This window comes from Pan troglodytes, chromosome 12 (assembly GCF_028858775.2).
Source record: "Pan troglodytes isolate AG18354 chromosome 12, NHGRI_mPanTro3-v2.0_pri, whole genome shotgun sequence".
NCBI classification, from domain to species: Eukaryota; Metazoa; Chordata; class Mammalia; order Primates; family Hominidae; genus Pan; species Pan troglodytes.
Window position 1 is genome coordinate 46,012,750 of NC_072410.2, and position 21,480 is coordinate 46,034,229.

At 37.5% G+C, this 21,480-nt stretch overlaps 1 protein-coding gene across 4 annotated transcripts in view; it reads right to left on the reverse strand.

Moving 5' to 3' along the window:
* The window catches only part of LOC129143146 (uncharacterized), a 676,792-nt gene that overhangs the window by 122,215 nt on the left and 533,097 nt on the right, over positions 1-21,480 (reverse strand). For 3 of the 4 annotated variants that reach the window (XR_010149088.1, XM_054677978.1, XM_054677977.1), the window contains one exon: positions 13,747-13,916. The exons of the other annotated variant lie outside the window; for it this stretch is intronic. The gene's annotated coding sequence lies outside the window, so the exon portion shown is untranslated. Of the gene's footprint in view, positions 1-13,746; positions 13,917-21,480 lie in introns of those variants that run through there. 4 annotated transcript variants of the gene reach the window in all.

The following is a 21,480-nucleotide window of genomic DNA, read 5'->3' on the forward strand; positions in this document are numbered from 1 at the left end:
AAAAATAGGGTAATATAAAAAAAAAACTTTATAATCGCAATAGTCCAGGAAAAAAAAAAAAAAACAAAAAAACAGCTAGTAAATACTTTCAAGACTTGGATATATAGTATTTAAAATACACAAAAAGTTTTTAGAATTTTTATAATTGCTTACATACTGACTTTGGCTTGCTTCTCATATATTATTAGATTATTTTATTTTTCCATGTCAAAAATAGTCTTCTGACTCTATTGGTTCTCCAAGCCATCACAGGGAGATTCCTTACTTCACTGCCCTAAGCACTATTTCAAAGACTCCATGTTGAGGTTTTCGTAAGCCCCACAGTTGCTCACAACAAAGCTGGAATCAAAAGAGTGCTAAGTTATTTTGTGTGTGTATATTTGTATAGTATTTTTTGTTTGTTTGTTTGTTTTTCAATCTGTATTCAGAAGGAATTGGATTTAGCAAAACAGAAATACGGGGGTATTTTCATTTTTGTTAATATTTAATTCTTATGCATCAATTTTATTTTTATGTGTATCTAAGTACTTTAATCACATTCACATAAATGCATCTGTTTATTAGTGTTTCATTTGTTGATGCCTAAAAATGTATCTAGAATTCATTTGGGTTGATAACCACCTGGTTAAGAACTCTGGATCAGCAGTCAGACAGAACTCAGGAATGTGATGATGTTCTTAGCCTCTACAAATCTTGGATTTCTCATCTGCAAAGTGGAGATGATTATATGACTCACCTCTTCAGACTACTGTGAGACATAAATGAGATACTGAAAGTATTGGGTTTAACACAAGCCTAGTAAACACTCAATAAATGTTAGCTCAATATATATTTTTTCTTCAAAGTGTTAATTAATCATCTCAGGACCAGCTATGAAATAACTTTTTCTCACTGATTAAAAATACCATATTTACTATGCAATGAACAATTATGTAACATCATAGTGTGAAGTACTAAGATCCATTCTTTTACTGGGAGTTTACAAAATATGACAGGAATCATCCTGGAGAAAATCAGCCCATTCGAAATAGAATTATCAAATTATCCAGGGCCATGTTCAAAGTATGTCTGGTTCCTGCCAAGTGACTCTCAATACACGGCAGACACAAAAGAAGGGACCTTGGGAAAAGTCAAAAGAAATACATTGAGAGAAGGGGACAGAACCAGGAAGAACATCTTGCGGGCATAGAAGTTTTGTATTGAGCGTTACTTTTTTATCCTCCAACCCTCACTGTCCCAGGCCAGAGCGATGAACCTCTATGCTGATAGATGTCCATTGAACGTTTGCTAAATTTAAACTTAGCAGTTAGTGCACCGTTCTTTTCTGAATATTTCAGAAGGCTTGAAGCTCCATGGACTGGCTCCCAGGAGCCACACCCTCATAAGGACAAAATTGCTACATTTTCCAAAATTATTTTGTAAGATTCTTTCCAAAATGTAAGTACTACTGTTACTTAAGGGGAAGATGAGGATCATATCTTCACTTGGAACCTAAGAAAGAATCAAAGAGAATAAATAACCTGGTATCAGATGAGAAAGCACAGAGCTTATGAAAACTGTTCCTGCAGGTGTAGTGGGGCCAGATACAGAGTGGCACAAAAAGAAGCATGAATGAAGAGCAGCGAATTGGTCCTGACGGTGCCGAGTCCTGCAAGGGGCCACAAATGCCAGCTGTGTGGCTTAGAATTAAATTCCCCATCAATAATCACCAGTGAGGGGAGTTCCACCAACACTCAAAACGTAATTCTTTATAAATAACCATCTTGCTCAGGAAGCTTGTCAACACAGATATGCAAATACTCACATAACAACAGTCATAAGCAAATGAGAAGGGGCCCTTTGAAACTCCAGCAGTCACAAGAAGAAGCACCCCACTTCCACCCTGTCTAACTTGCGAGAAGCTGGCAAAGAAAGCAGGTTGCTGATGGGGAGATGACATACTCCTACCCTAGCTTCGCCTCCACAAGTTTGGCCTGAAGTTGGGGATGAGAGAGTTGTAGGGGAGAGGGGAAACTGAATTATTCAAGTAGGCTGGTTCTCCGGTACCATCAATAATATAGTTTAATGAATATAGTCAATTGACTGATTGACAATTTAATGAAATTGACTAATTCCATTAAATTATATCATCAATGGTACCAGAGAAACAGCCTACTCGAATCACTGTAGTTTTTTTCATGATAAAATATACACATTCTCACTATCATTAATATTCTTTTGAAAGGTAATTTAGACAAGTGATCTTCAAAGTGTGTTTTCCATCTCAGCAGCAGTAACATGGCCTGGAAGTGTGTTAGAAATGCAGATTTTTGGGCATCACCCTGAACCTGCTGAATCAGAAATTCTGGGAGTGAAAGCCAGCAAGCTATGTTTTGACCAACCCTCCAGGTGATTTTGATGCACATTCAGGCATGAGAACCACTGTTGGAGGCTACTGTTTACTTGTTTTTTTGTTTTTTTGGTTTTTTTGCTTTTTATCTACTTGTTTATCTATTCACTCTCATGTTAATGATAAAACTATCAGTTTAGAAGAGGCTAGGTATGATACAGAATCCAATAATTCTCAAATCTCAGTGGTTTAAAATAACAGGTTAATATCTTGTTCATGCTACATGTTCACTGTGTGCTGGTAGGGTGCTCTGCTAGTCAGTATTAAGGGGATTAAAATGATGGGGCAGTCACCATCTCAGGCATTGTTGCTTGTCTTGCCAGAGCTAAAACCTAAGCATACAGTAACTCCCCCGAATGAAAGAAGATCAAGAAACTCATGAATATGAAGAAGCAGCTCTACATTTGTGTAGTGCTCTCAGACCAAATAATGTGCCTGCCTTCCTACTTGGAGTACAGCTCAAGGCTACCTTATGTTCAACATATATAACTGCCCACTGAAACCCAATATGGTTTTATACTTCCAAGTCTTGTTTATCACAGATTCATCAGTGTGGCATCATGAGTCTCAAAAAGAAGTGTTATGACAGATTTATTGCTTTTGGCCCCGAAAATCACATTTAACCATATATTCAATTTGCAGCATGTACATTTATAGACATGCTACTACAGAGGAATTAGTTACTTGTGGGATTTAGATCATTCTTGCAAATATAAAATGGCCAAGATCTGGCTATGCAATGAATCTTAGGCAGCCTCAGATCGATTTGTCATCAGCTTCTAATATGATGTAAAATTCTCTAACCAAGATAAAAGTATGTGGTAAGCATTATATGCAACATTTTGAACCTTATCTGCTAATCCCTTCCAGTGGTTAAGTAATTCAGATACACAACAAACACAGACACACACATATTCACACCTGCTTCAAATATTTCAGTGTAGTATCTTATCCAAGTTCATCAATTGTCATGCACAGTTCCACCATCATGTTTTCAGTCTCCTGTCTGAATAAACTATTAATATTAAATAAATTAAACCCAAGACTGGATTAAGGTAAGAGAAATTATGATGAGAACCTGAAGAAAATAAATACCTACAAGTGTAATGGGGGGAAATAGAGGAAATAATAGAAAAAAATTGAAATTATAATCAGGATTTTTTATTCTGTATCTTGGACTGGAATCTTGCATCTTTTTCTCTTTATTTCCAAAAGTTTGGAATTCAATGGGACATTTCATGAAAAATTGAGATATAGAGACATCCTCAATATTCTTTCAATGCATCCAAAAATAAGGCAGAAAAGATGGGTAACACATTCTTTCCAAATTATATGGGAGAAAAGGCAACCAAGGATTCACTGGGGAAATATACTTAGTTCATCTCATTTATTCTTGAGAAAAGGATTTTAGATTTAGTGTGAAGTTAGCTACTAACTGGCAGGTTTGGTCTGACAGAAGTGTGAATAATTTCTGTCAGGTGAAGCAGGTAACCCCAACAGGTAATGTATGGCATGTTGGGTACTAAAGAGTTTTCTATCTAACTCAATAATTATATTCTAACACTTCTTTGTCAAATTGACTATAAATGCTCCTTAAAATTTTTTTAACCAGCCATGCCATCTTCTAGCTTCCTCATTAATACATTAAGTGAAATATTTTAATGTATTTATTGTTTCCCTTAGTAGAGTCATAATTTACCTTTTTGAGAAAATATACCTGAGGAGACAGCCAAGATGGCCGCATAGGAACAGCTCCGGTCTACAGCTCCCAGCCTGAGCGACGCAGAAGACCGGTGATTTCTGCATTTCCATCTGAGGTACCGGGTTCATCTCACTAGGGAGTGCCAGAGAGTGGGCGCAGGACAGTGGGTGCAGCACGCCCTGCGCGAGCCGAAGCAGGGCGAGGCATTGCCTCACTCGGGAAGTGCAAGGGATCAGGCAGTTCCCATTCCTAGTCAAAGAAAGGGGTGAAAGACGGCACCTGGAAAATCGGGTCACTCCCACCCGAATACTGCGCTTTTCCAACGGGCTTAAAAAACGGCGCACCAGGAGATTATATCCTGCACCTGGCTCGGAGGGTCCTATGCCCAGGGAGTCTTGCTGATTGCTAGCACAGCAGTCTGAGATCAAACTGCAAGGCGGCAGCGAGGCTGGGGGAGGGGTGCCCGCCATTGCCCAGGCTTGCTTAGGTAAACAAAGCAGCTGGGAAGCTCCAACTGGGGGGAGCCCACCACAGCTCAAGGAGGTCTGCCTGCCTCTGTAGGCTCCACCTTTAGGGGCAGGGCACAGACAAACAAAAAGACAGCAGTAACCTCTGCAGACTTAAATGTCCCTGTCTGACAGCTTTGAAGAGAGCTGTGGTTCTCCCAGCACGCAGCTGGAGATCTGAGAACGGGCAGACTGCCTCCTCAAGTGGGTCCCTGAACTCTGACCCCCGAGCAGCCTAACTGGGAGGCACCCCCAAGTAGGGGCAGACTGACACCTCACATGGCCGGGTACGCCTCTGAGACAAAACTTCCAGAGGAACGATCAGACAGCAGCATTCGCGGTACACGAAAATCCTCTGTTCTGCACACACCATTGCTGACACCCAGGCAAACAGGGTCTGGAGTGGACCTCTAGCAAACTCCAACAGACCTGCAGCTAAGGGTCCTGTCTGTTAGAAGGAAAACTAACAAACAGAAAGGACAGCCACACCAAAAACCCATCTGTACATCACCATCATCAAAGACCAAAAGTAGATAAAACCACAAACATGGGGAAAAAACAGAGCAGAAAAACTGGAAACTCTAAAAAGCAGAGCGCCTCTCCTCCTCCAAAGGAATGCAGTTCCTCACCAGCAACAGAACAAAGCTAGATGGAGAATGACTTTGACGAGTTGAGAGAAGAAGGCTCCAGACGATCAAACTAATCCGAGCTACGGGAGGAAATTCAAACCAAAGCCAAAGAAGGTAAAAACTTTGAAAAAAATTAAGACGAATGTATAACTAGAATAACCAATACAAAGAAGTGCTTAAAGGAGTTGATGGAGCTTAAAGCCAAGGCTCGAGAACTACATGAAGAATGCGGAAGCCTCAGGAGCCAATGCAATCAACTGGAAGAAAGGGTTTCAGTGATAGAAGACGAAATGAATGAAATGAAGCGAGAAGGGAAGTTGAGAGAAAAAAGTATAAAAAGAAACCAACAAAGCCTCCAAGAAATATGGAGGCTTTGTGAAGCCTCTATGTGAAAAAAACTATGTGAAAAGACCAAATCTACGTCTGATTGGTGTACCTGAAAGTGACGGTGAGAATGGAACCAAGTTGGAAAACACTCTGCAGGATATTATCCAGGAGAACTTCCCCAATCTAGCAAGGCAGGCCAACGTTCAGATTCAGGAAATACAGAGAACGCCACAGAGATACTCCTCGAGAAGAGCAACTCCAAGACACATAATTGTCAGATTCACCAAAGTTGAAATGAAGGAAAAAATGTTAAGGGCAGTCAGAGAGAAAGGTCGGGTTACCCTCAAAGAGAAGCCCATAAGACTAACAGAAGATCTCTCGGCAGAAACTCTACAAGCCAGAAGAGAGTGGGGGCCAATATTCAACATCCTTAAAGAAAAGAATTTTCAACCCAGATTTCATATCCAGCCAAACTAAGCTTCATAAGTGAAGGAGAAATAAAATACTTTACAGACAAGCAAATGCTCAGAGATTTTGTCACCACCAGGCCTGCCCTAAAAGAGCTCCTGAAGGAAGCACTAAACATGGAAAGGAACAACCGGTACCAGCCGCTGCAAAACCATGCCAAAATGTAAACATCGTCGAGGCTAGGAAGAAACTGCATCAACTAACGAGCAAAATCACCAGCTAACATCATAATGACAGGATCAAATTCACACATAACAATATTAACTTTTAATGTAAATGGACTAAATGCTCCAATTAAAAGACACAGACTGGCAAATTGGATAAAGAGCCAAGACCCATCAGTGTGCTGTATTCAAGAAACACATCTCACATGCAGAGACTCACACAGGCTCAAAATAAAAGGATGGAGGAAGATCTACCAAGCCAATGGAAAACAAAAAAAGGCAGGGGTTGCAATCCTAGTCTCTGATAAAACAGACTTTAAACCAACAAAGATCAAAAGAGACAAAGAAGGCCATTACATAATGATAAAGAGATCAATTCAACAAGAAGAGCTAACTATCCTAAATACATATGCACCCAATACAGGAGCACCCAGATTCATAAAGCAAGTCCTGAGTGACCTACAAAGAGACTTGGACTCCCACACAATAATAATGGGAGACTTAAACACCCCACTGTCAACATTAGACAGATCAATGAGACAGAAAGTTAACAAGGATACCCAGGAATTGAACTCAGCTCTGCACCAAGCAGACCTAATAGACATCTACAGAACTCTCCACCCCAAATCAACAGAATATACATTCTTTTCAACACCACATCACACCTATTTCAAAACTGAACACATACTTGGAAGTAAAGCTCCCCTCAGCAAATGTAAAAGAATAGAAATTACAACAAACTATCGCTCAGACCACAGTGCAATCAAACTAGAACTCAGGATTAAGAAACTCACTCGAAACTGCTCAACTACATGGAAACTGAACAACCTGCTCCTGAATGACTACTGGGTACATAACGAGATGAAGGCACAAATAAAGATGTTCTTTGAAACCAACGAGAACAAAGACACAACATACCAGAATCTCTGGGACACATTCAAAGCAGTGTGTAGAGGGAAATTTATAGCACTAAATGCCCACAAGAGAAAGCAGGAAAGATCTAAAATTGACACCCTAACATCACAATGAAAAGAACTAGAAAAGCAAGAGCAAACACATTCAAAAGCTAGCAGAAGGCAAGAAATAACTAAAATCAGAGCAGAACTGAAGGAGATAGAGACACAAAAAACCCTTCAAAAATTAATGAATCCAGGAGCTGGTTTTTTGAAAGGATCAACAAAATTGACAGACTGCTAGCAAGACTAATAAAAAAAGAGAGAAGAATCAAATAGATGCAATAAAAAGTGACAAAGGGGATATCAACACTGATCCCACAGAAATACAAACTACCGTCAGAGAATACTACAAACACCTCTACGCAAATAAACTAGAAAATCTAGAAGAAATGGATAAATTCCTCGACACATACACTCTCCCAAGACTAAACCAGGAAGAAGTTGAATCTCTGAATAGACCAATAACAGGATCTGAAATTGTGGCAATAATCAATAGCTTACCAACCAAAAAGAGTCGAGGACCAGATGGATTCATAGACGAATTCTACCAGAGGTATAAGGAGGAACTGGTACCATTCCTTCTGAAACTATTCCAATCAATAGAAAAAGAGGGAATCCTCCCTAACTCATTTTATGATGCCAGCATCATCTTGATACCAAAGCCAGGCAGAGACACAACCAAAAAAGAGAATTTTAGACCAATATCCTTGATGAACATTGATGCAAAAATCCTCAATAAAATACTGGCAAACCGAATCCAGCAGCACATCAAAAAGCTTATCCACCATGATCAAGTGGGCTTCATCCCTGGGATGCAAGGCTGGTTCAATATACGCAAATCAATAAATGTAATCCAGCATATAAACAGAACCAAAGACAAAGACCACGATTATCTCAATAGATGCAGAAAAGGCCTTTGACAAAATTCAACAATGCTTCATGCTAAAAACTCTCAATAAATTAGGTATTGATGGGAAGTATCTCAAAATAATAAGAGCTATCTATGACAAATCCACAGCCAATATCATACTGAATGGGCAAAAACTGGAAGCATTCCCTTTGAAAACTGGCACAAGACAGGGATGCCCTCTCTCACCACTCCTATTCAACATAGTGTTGGAAGTTCTGGCCAGGGCAATTAGGCAGGAGAAGGAAATAAAGGGTATTCAATTAAGAAAAGAGGAAGTCAAAGTGTCCCTGTTTGCAGATGACATGATTGTATATCTAGAAAACCCCACTGTCTCAGCCCAAAATCTCCTTAAGTTGATAAGCAACTTTAGCAAAGTCTCAGGATACAAAATCAATGTACAGAAATCACAAGCATTCTTATAAACCAATAACAGACAAACAGAGAGGCAAATCATGAGTGAACTCCCATTCACAGTTGCTTCAAAGTGAATAAAATACCTAGGAATCCAACTTACAAGGGACGTGAAGGACCTCTTCAAGGAGAACTACAGACCGCTGCTCAAGGAAATAAAAGAGGATACAAAGAAATGGAAGAACATTCCATGCTCATGGGTAGGAAGAATCGATATTGTGAAAATGGCCATACTGCCCAAGGTAATTTATAGATTCAATGCCATCCCCATCAAGCTACCAATGACATTCTTCACAGAATTGGAAAACACTACTTTAAAGTTCATATGGAACTAAAAAAGAGCCCACATCGCCAAGTCAATCCTAAGCCAAAAGAACAAAGCTGGAGGCATCACACTACCTGACTTCAAACTATACTACAAGTCTATAGTGACCAAAACAGCATGGTACTGGTACCAAAACAGAGAAATAGATCAATGGAACAGAACAGAGCCCTCAGAAATAGTGCCGCATATCTACAACTATCTGATCTTTGACAAACCTGAGAAAAACAAGCAATGGGGAAAGGATTCCCTATTCAATAAATGGTGCTGGGAAAACTGGCTAGCCATATGTAGAAAGCTGAAACTGGATCCCTTTCTTACACCTCATACAAAAATTAATTCAAGATGGATTAAAGACTTAAACATTAGACCTAAATCCATAAAAACCCTAGAAGAAAACCTAGGCATTACCATTCAGGACATAGGCGTGGGCAAGGACTTCATGTCTAAAACACCAAAAGCAATGGCAACAAAAGCCAAAATTGACAAATGGGATCTCATTAAACTAAAGAGCTTCTGCACAGCAAAAGAAACTACCATCAGAGTGAACAGGCAACCCACAAAATGGGAGAAAATTTTCGCAACCTACTCATCTGACAAAGGGCTAATATCCAGAATCTACAATGAACTCAAACAAATTTACAAGAAAAACACAAACAACCCCATCAAAAAGTGGGCGAGGGATATGAACAGACACTTCTCAAAAGAAGACATTTATGCAGCCAAAAAACACACAAAAAAATGCTCACCATCACTGGCCATCAGAGAAATGCTAATGAAAACCACAATGAGATACCACTCACACCAGTTAGAATAGCAATCATTCAAAAGTCAGGAAACAACAGGTGCTGGAGAGGATGTGGAGAAATAGGAACACTTTTACACTGTTGGTGGGACTGGAAACTAGTTCAACCATTGTAGAAGTCAGTGTGGCGATTCCTCAGGGATCTAGAACTAGAAATACCATTTGACCCAGCCATCCCATTAGTGGGTATATACCCAAAAGACTATAAATCATGCTGCTATAAAGACACATGCACATGTATGTTTATTGCGGCACTATTCACAATAGCAAAGACTTGGAACCAACCCAAACATCCAGCAATGATAGACTGGATTAAGAAAATGTGGCACATATACACCATGGAATACTATGCAGCCACAAAAAATTATGAGTTCATGTCCTTTGTTGGGACATGGATGAAATTGGAAATCATCATTCTCAGTAAACTATTGCAAGGACAAAAAGCCAAACACCCCATGTTCTTACTCATAGGTGGGAATTGAACAATGAGAACACGTGGACACAGGAAGGGGAACATCACACTCTGGGGACTGTTGTGGGGTGGGGGGAGGGGGGAGGGATAGCATTAGGAGATATACCTAATGCTAAATGATGAGTTAATGGGTGCAACACACCAGCGTGGCACATGTATACGTATGTAACTAACCTGCACATTGTGCACATGTACCCTAAAACTTAAAGTATAATAAAAATAAAAATTAAAAAAAATGGAGAAAATATACCTAACAATATGATTAAATTGAAAACAAATAAAATTTTTGTTTGTTTGTTTTTGGAGACAAGAGTCTCACTTTGTCTCCCAGGCTGGAGTGCAGTGGCATGAACTCAGCTCACTACAACCTCCGCTTTCCAGGTTCAAGTGATTCTCACACCTCAGCCTCCCAAGTAGCTGGGACTACAAGTGTACACCACCATACCCAGATTACTTTTGCATTTTTAGTAAAGACGTGGTTTCACCTTGTTGACCAGGTTGGTGTTGAACTCCTGAGCTCAAGTGATCCACTGGCCTTGGCCTCCCAAAATGCTGGGATTATAGGCATGAGCCGCCGGGCCCAGCTACAAATGAAATTCTTAATGCTTGAGGATGATCCTCTTATTGGAAGGCTCAGAAAGCAAAAGACTTTAAAATAGAAATGTATTCTTCTCAAACCCAGGACCAAAAAAAAAAAAAAAAAACATTCAGTTCACTTGGCAAGAGACACATTTGTAGAGGTGAAGGCAGTTTGAACGTGGCCTAGGGAGGGAGAATAGGTCAAAGACATAGAGCGACAAACATGTTGCTGGAAAACATTGCAACTAAACCATGACTCTGTTTTTCACCAAGGTTAGAAAAATCAACTTTGATCCAGGAGATTGACCCTAATTCAAATAGAAGCATAGAAAATATGGAGGATAGGGATAATGGAATTGACCTCATTTAATATTGCCCATATTCTTTAAATAACTATACCCACTGAGAGCAAAGTCTTCAGTGAAGTATGAGTAGAATGCACTGAATTAATTACTCCCATGGCCCAAATCAAGAATTGTGCTAAAATGGCAACTTCATGTATACCTGGATGATAGTGGAAGAATTGAGGCCTCTGTCTTGCAGGAATTCTCTTCTGTAGAGAGACTGATACTTTGAAAGCAGAGGTGTCTGGAAATCAATCTGTTAAATATCAAATTATAGGTCCTGAATTCTTCAGAAGAATTATGGGAGGATGGCTAAACACATGAACTCTGCAGCCACACTGCTTAATTTCAAATGTTGGCTCCATCCCTTAATAGACCTCTGTGACCCTTAGCAGGACAATTAAGTGCCCTCTGCCTTTCCACACCATGGCATTATTATCTAAGGTACTTAGAGCAGCACCTGGTACATAATAACTGAATATTATTTATATTATTTTTCTCTTCCACATTAGAATTACAGGGTCAAAGTTCATGCCTGTTTGGAAATATCGAATCTGATTATGGCAATTAGAATGGGGTTGTTTGGAAACATCCAAACTGATTATGGTAATTAGAATGGGGCTACAGTATTTTGAAAGAGCAGTAAGAAGTGAAGAATGTTGACCTGCAGAGGCCCTCAAGCACTTTCTGTTGGTTCTACCCCCTTGCTGGGAAGAGTGAAGATCTGATCCTTTTCACTGTGACTCAATCATTAGTACTTTACTGCATCATAAGCAACGTGGCAATATGTGAAGATGACTAGGGGATAAAGTAGTGCTGCTGAGACTCCCAATATCCTGTTACTCTCCAGGTTCTGGGAGCAAGACAATTAATTAAATATTCATGAGATGGGAAGAGCCTTGCCCCAATCTTTACTAAATTATTGATGTCCCAAAGGTAAAGTTGTTGTGGAATGCCTACAGTTTTCAAGATGAGTATACCAACAGGTATAGTGAATCTGAGATATTGGTATTGCCTTTAAAATTTTTTTCATTGGCACATTCTACTTGTATATATTTATGTTCTAAGGCACAGTAGGCTAAGAATGGTTAACAGTAAGGCATTGTATATTATAAAATAGCTAGAAGAGAGGCTTTTTAATGTTCTTGCCACAAAGAAATGATAGATGCATGGAAGGATGGTCACACTAAATATCCTGACTTGATCACTACACAACATATGTATGTAGTGAAGCATCAAATTGTACACCATCAATATGTACAATTTTAATGAGTCAACTGATACTGCCTTTTAAGTAAGATGAACATAAATGCTGGTGCATCTTGGTCAGTCCCAGCTTACACAATCTGGATGCCTTACCTCGTTAAACATTAATTCAAATAAAAATGGCTAGATATGGATGGTAAATTATATTTTTATGTCCTGGCATCAACAGTGAAATCAATAGGTAACCCACTACATTTATGATGGAGTTGTATATAGTATCAAAACTTGCTTCATGGATAAACAGGCTTCAGTTGACATTAGTTGGAAGAGAACTGCTATGGCTGTCCCTTAAGAGAACTCCTAAAACCCCTCTCAAGGTGACGCTAAAAGAAAATAGAAAAGAGAAATTATCTCAGGGGTCAGAACTTGGTTGACAAGAACTTCCTCCCAATTACCGTGTTCAATTGCTAAGGAAATCAGCCAAGGTAATGCATATGATATTCCCTATTGTCATCATACGTATTTTTGACATTCGAATTGATGGGCCTTGCAGCATCTGATGGTGGACACACACTGCAAGAACTGGGAATTCTTCTTCAGAATTCAGTGGGAACAGGAGTTCAATAGCTAGAGTTGCCCTGGAACTTCCTCCCTTTTTGTCTTTTTCAGCTATTATACTTAGGATTTATGGTTAGTACTTAAAAAGTATTATTTATCTCCCAAGCTAAAATTAGTATTTTTCTATTAAAAACTATGAGTAAATAAAGGTAAGGAGAGAATAGTTACTGCAGGTAAGAAGAGGAAGTGGGAGAGAGAGGAATGAGAAGAACAGATTTTAAGTTCCCATGAATCCCAGCTTTGACTTATTTTAATGTGAATTCTACTCTTACAGTCAAACTCTCCTTCTGCCCTTTTCTTAGCATAGCATATTGGGAGACTTCTCAAAAATAAAGAGAGTTGATTAGATCTGATTTTCTATGCTATTTCTGTTGAAAAATTGCCTGATTCAATAGGATTGCCTGAGATTAAAGTGAGGTTGTACAAGGAAACAATACACCAATAGATGCTTTTTGGGGGTATAATTTCATTTACACTAATGAAATAGGTGTAAAAAATTGTATTTATAGTTTAACCCCAATCTTGTTTGTGTATCTGTGTATAAAAGTCTATGAGGATTTTTCTTTTAAAATTTTGGTTTGGAATTATCTCATCTTCAGAACAAAAAAAGGGGGGGGCAGGGGGGCGAATTTGACTGCTATCTTCTTTTTCCACAGCTAAAATTTTATTTCTGTGAAGGTAAAGACCAGCTTGTTCATCATTATATCACCAGCATTCAGCATGTTGTAAAATGAAAGAAAGAAAGAGAGAAAGAAAGAAAGAAAGAAAGAAAGAAAGAAGGAAGGAAGGAAGGAAGGAAGGAAGGAAGGAAGGAAGGAAAGAGTATGAAACATGTAATTATATTTCTCTAAAAAGCACATTTAAACATCATTTGACAATAATTTCTCATCGAAAATCTGCTGCTTTTGAAAATATTTTCTCTACAAAAGGTATTTAAAGATAATAAATCAATAGACAAAGAGTTGTCATTTTTTATTACAAAAGAAAGTACAAAAAATGACAAAGCAGTGTTCCTCAGGTGAGCAGCAGCATGAGATCCACATGTGTCCCCACTTCACTTCATGGTGCAGAGGCGTAGGTGATCATATCGTTCCTTGGTTCTGGAAAGCTGAGCAAAAGAAGGGAGAGCAGTGGGTGGGGTCACAAGATGACCTTCTATATGAGCTCCCTTTGAATTTTATTTTTGGTCTCCTTGTAAGTTTCTCTTGTTTAAATGCCTGAACATATGGAGCTGTGGTTCTCAACTTGGAATGATTAACTCTGCCCTACTCTGCTCCAGGAAACATGTATAATGTCTGGGAACATTTTTAATGGTCGTAAAGGGTATGTGGGGTCTTACCAGCATCTAGTGAGTAGAGGTCAAGCATACTGTTGACCACCTTACAGTGGACAGGAAAGCCCTCTGCAACAAAGAATTATTTATCCCAAAATGTGGAGAAGCTTTGATATAGAGTGTTCTGATGTGATCAAACACCTATGAATTAGCGAGTTTGATACATAAATGATTAAAACTGAAACAAATGCAAGAAGCTCTGCTGTAGGCAGAGATTGACTCACTGGTAGTTCTGTGCAGTGTGGCCACAGAGAGGTCTGAAGACTCCTGTAGCAAATAAACTGAAAAAAGCCACGAGGTCCCAGAAGTAACTGCATTAATTGTTAGGGATCTGTTATTGATCTGGCAATAAAGGAACCTCCTAAATAAGTATTTTTCAAACTGCAGATTGTGTTCCATTACCTACAACCCACTAAACAGATGAATTTGATGAATCACTGGTCACATAAAAAAATGAAATAGAAGAAGTGAGAAAGAGAATAGAAAATATTAAAATGTATGTCATTATTATGAAAATTATTTTATTAGACTTTAAAAGATATATGTGCATAATTGCTTACAATGAAAAATGTATTTCCTAATATTTATTGCAGCTAAAATGTTAAAACAAAAACACGCCCCATGATTTACCAGTTTCCTCAGAAGCATTCCCAGTATATGAATCAACATTTGTCCTCATTCAAGGACCTATTTTTATAGCCTACAAGTAAAAATAAAATTGGGTGCCATCTGCAAATATGTGTGATAATATATAGTTATCAAACAACTAAAATGACTAAAAAATGGAAGATATCTACCCAAATGATAGTAATACATATTTTTGATGATGCTTAACATTTGCCTATTTCAGTTTTTCGTACCATACAAAAGCTCTATTGTTAATTTACGTTACTTTTCTAATCAGTACATATAGACATACATAAATCTTATTATTATGGAAAGCTATATCTGATTGGGAACAGAAGTTTTAGTGTGTTCGAGAGGGAATGATATGATAAGGAAGCAAGTGTTTAAAAGTGAAGGGAATAGCGTATGAAAAAGAAACCAGAATATTTTTGGTCTTGCTTTTAAATAAACTCTGTAGGTTTATGGGCTAAATCCAGAAAAAGTTCACGTTTACGAAGAAGACAACTCCAAGAGAAAACCTCTGAAATTATTTTTAAGATAGGAATATTTCTTGTTAATGTATGTAGGACTCCAAAAATATTACTTGGGGAATTGATGTTCATTTAATGTTATGAAGTATTAATTATTAAAAATTAGCAAACTCACCATTAATAATCACCTCATTTAAATAACTAAAAACATAAATACATACAGAGCTGCTAAAATGAAAACTAAAAACAAAGCCCCACAATGCCTTGTTGCTGTTTTTGCCAGCCACAGCAAACTACGATAGATTACTCTGGAGCTCAGTAGCTTTAAATGAATTTCCAGGAATTCAAATACTTATGGTAAATAGCCAATCATAAGACTGCGGTAATATATAAATCACAAATTATTTATGTGTTATTACATGAGATAAATTGTTTGCAAATATTTACAAACTATTTACCAGGCGTACTAACCTTTTGAAATGATTTATCATGTAACAGAATACATAACATTATGATGAATAACAAATAAATCCTTTATAAAATATTTACAATGTATCAGTTGCACTAATATTAATTGGTATACTCATTATTCCAAGTAATTGGTAAGTGATTTACAAGTTAGTTGTCAGCGAGGCAGATGAGGCTTTACAGCTGGATACAAATACATTCTAAGAGAGCATTAGGTGATCCACTTTTTAGATATTCTCCCTTAGTTTTTCTGTTGAAAACTGAATGCAACTATTATATATTTGGGCAGCAGAAGAATCACTATTTGTGAGAATTAGTCAGCTGGCTATAATCTGGTAAATAGATCAAGATTAAGAAGTTGTAAGATTTCCAGTAAAGGTAGAGAGCAGCCCCAAGTCACAGTAACTTAAAACAACACACGTTAATTTCCAGCTTCTGCTACAGGGTCAGTGCAGCTTGGTGGGGTTCTGCTTCCTTTGGGAGACAATTCTCCACGCTTCACTCACATTTATGCACAACATGTGAGCAGAAGCATGGTATGACTTTACTCCGGACTATCTTCGCAGAAATGTTTGTATAATGAGCTGCCTTGGAAAATAGAGATAGTGTCTCCCTCTGAAGTAAAGAATAGGCTAGTTTACTATCTAGTAAAATAATTTCTCCTTTCTGGGACAAAGTCATTTAGGTTTGTTTAATCCATTATGGAAGCATTGAGTTCTCTAATTCAGAGTTCCCACACATGTCTTCCTCAACCTGAGCTCCTTCATATCACTCCCATGGGACTTGGGGAGCTAGGAAGGTAAACTGTCATGAAACGTAACACTCATTCTGTTTACCTGTCCAATGAGTCATAATATTTTACACATTATTATTAAGTAAGTAATAGAGGGGGCATCATTAGCTTGCAAATGGGATAAATCTCTGGCCCTTCACAGTTCTTGGTAGTTCCATGTTGTTTTACTCTAGAAACCAGGCTGGTAGAGTAGCCCCTCTCTGGGACATTATCAGATAAGTAATGACTAATGAAATTACTGTCAAATTTCCTGCCTGGAAAGAGAAACATTGTTTCTTTTCACATTTTACTGCCTGAAGCGGGGTTTCTCCGCCTTGGCACTGTTGACATTTGGGGCTAGATAATTATTGGTTACAAAGGGTTGTCCTGTACACTGCACAATGTTTAAGCAGCATCCTTGTCCTCCCTACCCACTAAGAGCAAGTAACAACAGTTCCTTCTAGTTATGACAACCAACATGTCATATTGACAAATATTGACAGATATTGACAAATGTCCCTTTGGTGGCAAGATTTTCCTTGCATGAGAACCACTGGCCAAAAGCAAGTCCCACAGTCAGACGTAATTTCTACTGAATAAAGATACATAATCTTCCCCCTTGGGAAGGGCATTGCATGGAGAGGCACCAATTATGGAGAGGCACCAAATTGGTTGACCACAGGGGAACATTGATGTCAATTGTGTAAGTTAGTAGATGATGATTGGTCCTATCTAGCATTGGCTAGCTCAACAAATATGTAAAAGCTTTACTCAGTGGAAAAAATATTCCTTGTCTTGACAGTCTTCACCTCATTGTGGATACTCCTTATTTTCTCACTGGTGAAATACAATTGCAAAGATTCTGCACCGTTCTCATGTTTCTTATTCTGAATTAAAGAGAACAGAAATTAACTGACATGTATTCTGGTTCACCTTGACTTCCACTATACACATATACATTCTTCAGTGAGGAGGATTAAACAGAAAATATAATGTTTCAAAGAAATGGAACAATTTGAGGAAGTAAAGCCATTGTCCTAATAGGAAAGATGAAAATACAGAGTTTAAATATAAGACTTAGGGATAAAAGTTTCTGAAAATTGAATGTAGATACAGTGCACCAGCTGATTTACCATGAAGGTAAATGGAGATACATTTATCAAAAAGTTAAATGGACTGTAAGCTTCAGGATTCCATATTTTTATGGTTGTCTTCTAAGGAGTATTGTAAGCGTATGCCCACATGTTCACTGATTTCTATAAAATTTGCAAAAGTAATTCAGACTATTATATTGTTATGACTACCCCTTCCTTACCCTTCTTCTTCTTCTATTGGTATTGGAGTGGCCATTGGCAGTTGGATGTATAGGATTCAATGGATGGAAATTAGGGCGTATATGTTAAGGTTTGGGGGGAAATGAACATTTCTATATTAAATGACTTAGAATATTTGTTTACTTATGAATGGCGTCAGCAAATCAAAGTAAATAAGCAATACCTGTGATTATTTTTTTACTAATAGACACGAAAAATATTTAATGTCATCACAGAGTTATAATAGCTATCTCATAATATCAATTATTTTTTATGGTGGTAAAATCACAGGAATTACGTTTTGTTACTTAATTTAATAACAAATACACACATATATTAATATAAGTGTATTATTTCAATATCTGCATTTCTATAAAATTCATTTATTTTATTATTTCATGCATGTATTATTCTGAGATGATCACAGGCTTCAGAGTGCCAAAGAGGTTCACGACACCAAAAAGGTTAAGTTTCCTTAGGCAAAGAGGAAATTTTGTAGTGAATGTACACAGTTTAGGTTTAGAGGAATATATTTATATGTTTTATAGTCAATTCTGTGCATAATTGTTATGCCTTCCTGCCCCAAAGTAGAAACGGCTTTTAGGAAGAATCCTACCACCCACTTTGCTGACTCTCTCACAGTTGAAGGTGTAGAGCCAGCAGTCAAGTCACAAAATGACATGGCTTATGACACCGGGCATTAAAATATGTGGATGGTGGAGAAGAAGAAATAACTTTTGAAATGTACAGAGCCAGATGCTAATCTGTGCAAAATTCTTCTAATCATCAGATTTATAAAACCGTATGCAGAGGATTCAGGTCTCATCGGGCCTAATTAAAACAGAAATTTGCTTCTGTCAGAATATAATTTTAAATGTGACACATTTTATTTATTTTGTAGGAGAATTGATGAAAATAAAAGTGACATTAATTATTACAGTTGTAAAACACAATTCTATAAGAATAACACAGGCCGGGCATGGTGGCTTACCCCTGTAATCCTAGCACTTTGGGAGGCCAAGGCGGGTGGATTCCCTGAGCTCAGGAGTTTGAGACCAGCCTAGGTAACACGGTGAAACCCCGTCTCTACTAAAATACAAAAAATTAGCCGGGTTTGGCGGTGGGCGCCTGTAGTTCCAGCTACTTGGGAGGCTGAGGCAGGAGAATCGCTTGAACCCGGGAGGCGGAAGTAGTAGTAAGCCAAGATCGTGCCACTGCACTCCAGTCTGGTGATAGAGCGAGATTCCGTCTCCAAAAAAATAAATAAAAATAAATAAATAAATAAATAGTAACACAAAGAGTATATCTGAGTGTAAAGATGCATGTATTTGTACCTAAGTGGTAATAGATTACACTTCTCATGTATCTTGACCCAATCAATGCTGTGGTTGCACCTGTGCTGCGAAAGAACCTAAAGAAACAAATGTTCCTGTAATAAATCTCTAGATGTATTCATCAATAAGTCAATATAGTCAATGTAGAGAGTGTAAGAGTAATCTGATTACATGGTTATGTAGCTCAATAGAAGTGTTGATTTAAAATGCATTTCCATTTTTCCTATGCATGTGTTAGTTTTAGACTAATTTTAATTATCTTCAAAGTTATTAATTACACCAAAATTCATGTGCAATGAAAAAGAAGAAAATGGGAGCTGAATATGTGAAGTGGAAGAAAGAAAACTAACGGACATTATGATACAGGAAAACAGTGGCATATTTTACATTCACTGAAAAGAATTGTGTAGTTGTATATGAACAGACAGTATAAAAATATGCTGTAATTTGGGGAAAAAAAACACATGTTCATGAATGTATGTAAATACGTGGAACATCTCATGATATACAAAACACATGTGCACAAATGTATATAAATACGTGGATCATCTCATACATGATATACAGTTATGAAGTACTAGTGTTATCTCTAAGAACACAAAATGGGTACCTGGGAGAAAGGGGAGAGAGAGATTTTTTTTTTCATATATACCGTTGTGTATCTTTTGAATTTTACAACATTCCAAAAGAATTAGCTACTTAAGAAATACATGTATAAGTAACTTTTTATTAACATAAAATTTTTAAAGCAAGGTTCAAAACACAAAATGCATCTATATGGTAATTATGAGGCAATCCACACAAAAATAATCATAAAAGGATTAGCACAACCATATCAGGAAAACCATATTACCAAACCAATATTAACGGTCAAGATAGTAATCCAGGTTAAAGAAATAAGATTAAAAGGATTATATCACTTACATTAAAATTTTACTCTAGAGTGAAAATATTTTGTCATAAGCATTTATCCAATTAGATATAACATCCAAATGCAAGAAGCCATTACCCAAACCCCAATTTTAGTAGAAAATTTTGATTTAGCTTTGTTAGACTTGAAAAATTAAAAAGAAACAAACTGAATATGAAAAACCAGAGTTGGAATATTATGATTAAAATAATGTTGTTTTAAAAGTTCCATATTAAATACTGTACCCTACAGAGAATATATACTGTTTTTAAATGTCTGAGAATGTTTTTAAACAGTGAGGTAATAAAAAATACCTTGTGGAGATCATATTATCAGACTTCCACTAGATGATTCCAAAAATTAATTTAAAAAACACTGAAATAATCAAGCTAGTTGGAAACCAAGAGCACTATCCTTAATAACTTTGGGTCAAAGAGAAATCAAAACTGCAATTATACCCTTTATAGAAAAAATGAAAATGACAAGAGTATGTATCAGAGCATTCGGGATGCAACTAAAGGTAAAATGAGATGAAAAATAGTAGCAACAAATACTTTCATTATGAAACGAGAAAGAATAATAACAAATGAAGTCAGCATTCAATTAAGTAAGTAAGAAGAAAGGACAATATGATCTGTATTTCTAAAGACTATAACTAAAAATATAGGGAAAAGAGATTTAAAATAAAAGGAATAATATAAATAAATGAGTGAATTGGGAACTATAATAATTTAAGATTTGATGAAGAAATTCTGGCACCAATTATTTAAAAAGATTAGTATAATAAATAGCCTTCTCAGTAGGCTATTCAGAAATTACTGATTCAAAGGATGAATAATTAGAAATGTTATATAACCACAGAGAATTGCAACTTGAGATGACAGGTGAAAATTGGATTTTTTTTTAAGATGGGAAAAGCTTGAGTGTTTCTAAATTTGAGGGTAAGAGGCGAGTTGATAGAAATGTGTTGAAGAAAGACAAGAGGGAAATCAATAGGGCAAGGTCTCCAAGAGTGCAAGAGCGCAGGTTGAGAAATAAGCTATGAAAGGAGGAATAGCTTTTCTATTATTACAAGGAGAAAAAAAGTGGGTGGGTGCAGACTCAGGTAAACTGGTAGGGGATGTGGTGGAAAGTTAAGGGAGTTCAGAGTATAATAGAGCTGCTCTTGTCTTGTGAAGTAGGCTACAGGGCAGCTGCTGTAGTAAGAGGAGAAATCTGAGTTTTGAAAATAGAGGTGGACGTTATAAATAGCCATTGTAAAGAGTATAGTTGGAGAGCTCTCTAGGGAAACAGCATCTGATTGCTGAGTAGTGACAAGAGAAGCAGGAGACAGCATCCCCGTGTGTTGGAGCCAGACTCCCCACTGAGCCATTGCCTTTGCCAGGTTGCCACTGGTAAGGCTTCCCTGAGGACCAGAAGTTCTGCAAAGGCAGAGAGCAAGTCAG